Here is a 2,362-nt window from a genome sequence, read left to right as displayed (position 1 = left end):
ATTAAGGGATACAGAACCAAGGCGGGTAGATGGAGTTAAGATACAGATTAGCCATGATCTGATTGAATGGAGTAACAGGCTCGAGGGGCTGAATGGCCTCCTCCTGTTCCTATGTTGCATGCAGGCAGGACATTCCCCCATTTCAGACAGGCATCCCGGGAGGGAGTGGGGGAGGGATGGGAATTGGGGGATGGGGAGGGAACTGGATGGGTGTGGAGTGAAGTGGAGGGGTGGGATGGGAATTGGGGATGGAAATGGGAATTGGGGGATGGAATGGTAATTGGGGATGGGTATCGGAATTGGGGGGTGGAATGGGAATTGGGGATGGGAATGGGAAATTGAGATGGGCATGTGAAATCTGGATGGGAATGTGGAATGGGAATTGGGGATGGGAATGTGGAATGGGAATTGGGACTGGGAATGGGAATGTGATGGGAGGTGGGATGGGAATTGGGAGGTGTGAGTGTCTTACCTTTCCCCATAATCCCAGGGCCTCTGTATCCAACAGGACAAAGCGTTGGTCTGGTCTTCGAGGGTGGGGCAAGCACCACATCCAGATACCTTTGTTGCAATACTGGACTGTGGATCCCAGGGAGAAACCTACGGAGAGAGGGAGAGAAGGTTCAGGAGATCAGGGGAAAAGACGGCTGAGGGCGACGCTTAGAAATGAGGGTGAGTCGCAGAACCCAGGCTACAGAGAACTGACACTGTCGACCAAAGATTCAGTGACACTCCTTGACCAGGTACCAGTCTAACCACCGCCCCTTGACATTCAACGGCATTACCATTTCCGAATCACCCACCATCATCATCCTGGGGATCACCATTGACCAAAAACTTAACTGGACCAGCCACATAAATACTGTGGCAACAAGAGCAGGTCAGAGGCTAGGAATTCTGCGGCGAGTGTCTCACCTCCTGACTCCCCAAAGCCTTTCCACCATCTACAAGGCACAAGTAAGGAGTGTGATGGAATACTCTCCACTTGCCTGGATGAGTGCAGCTCCAATAACACTCAAGAAGCTCGACACCATCCAGGACCTATGATCTAGACAAGGGAACTAGATGTAATATCTCCAAATTTGCAGACGACACAAAGCTGGTTGGGCATGTGTGCTGTGAGGAGGATGCAGAGAAACTCCAGTATGATTTGGACAGGTTGGGGGATTGGGCAGATGCATGGCAGATGCAGTATAATGTGGATAAATGCGAGGTTATCCACTTTGGTGGCAAAAACAGGAAGACAGATTATTATCTGAATGGCAATAGATTGGGAAAAGGGGAAGTGCAACGAGACCTGGGTGTCCTTGTGCACCAGTCGCTGAAGGTAAGCATGCAGGTGCAGCAGGCGGTTAAGAAGGCAAATGGTATGTTGGCCTTCATAGCGAGAGGATTCGAGTACAGGAGCAAGGATGTCTTGCTGCAGTTGTACAGGGCCTTGGTGAGACCACACCTTGAGTATTGTGTGCAGTTTTGGTCGCCTTATCTGAGGAAGGATGTTCTTGCCATGGAAGGAGTGCAGCGAAGATTCACCAGACTGATACCTGGGATGGCAGGAATGATGTATGAAGAGAGATTGAGTTGAATAGGCTTATATTCACAGGAGTTTAGAAGAATGAGAGGGGACCTCATTGAAACTTATAAAATTCTAACAGGACTAGACAGACTAGATGCAGGAAGGATGTTCCCGATGGCAGGGGAGTCCAGAACCAGGGGTCACAGTCTAAGGATAAGGGGTAAGCCATTTAGGACAGAGATGAGGAGGAATTTCTTCACCCAGAGAGTGGTGAACCTGTGGAATTCTCTACCACAGAAGGCAGTGGAGGCCAATTCATTAAATATACTCAAGAAGGAGTTGGATATATTTCTTAAGGCTAAAGGGATCAAGGGATATGGGGAGAAAGCAGGGACAGGGTACTGAAATTGGATGATCAGCCATGATCTTATTAAATGCCGGAACAGGCTCAAGGGGCCGAATGGCCTACTCCTGCTCCTATCTTCTATGTTCCTATGTTTCTAGGACAAAGCAGCATGCTTGATTAGCACCCCACCCAATACAATACAATACAATACAAATTGCTTTATTGGCATGATAAGGTACATCTTATGTTGCCAAAGCATCAAGATACATTTATGGTTGAACACATAAACGCGGTTCCATTCATACAGTGTATAAACAGGTATATCCCTGAGTTTAAAAATATACAATATACTCTTGTCTTAGTTTACTGGTTGTCCCTCTGTTCATGGCAAGCTGTAACATAGTGTGCCGCCAGTGTTACACAGCTTCTCTCCTCCCCCAGTAGGAATGGGAGTTTTTGGTTGTCAGTCAGATTTCTGAATTCAGGGCATATTTGTGAGA

The sequence above is a fragment of the Somniosus microcephalus genome, unplaced genomic scaffold (genome assembly GCF_052327205.1).
Source record: "Somniosus microcephalus isolate GS21.2 unplaced genomic scaffold, FLI_Smic_1.0 unresolved_chr1, whole genome shotgun sequence".
In the NCBI taxonomy this organism is placed as follows: domain Eukaryota; kingdom Metazoa; phylum Chordata; class Chondrichthyes; order Squaliformes; family Somniosidae; genus Somniosus; species Somniosus microcephalus.
Note: the sequence above shows the minus strand (reverse complement) of the source record.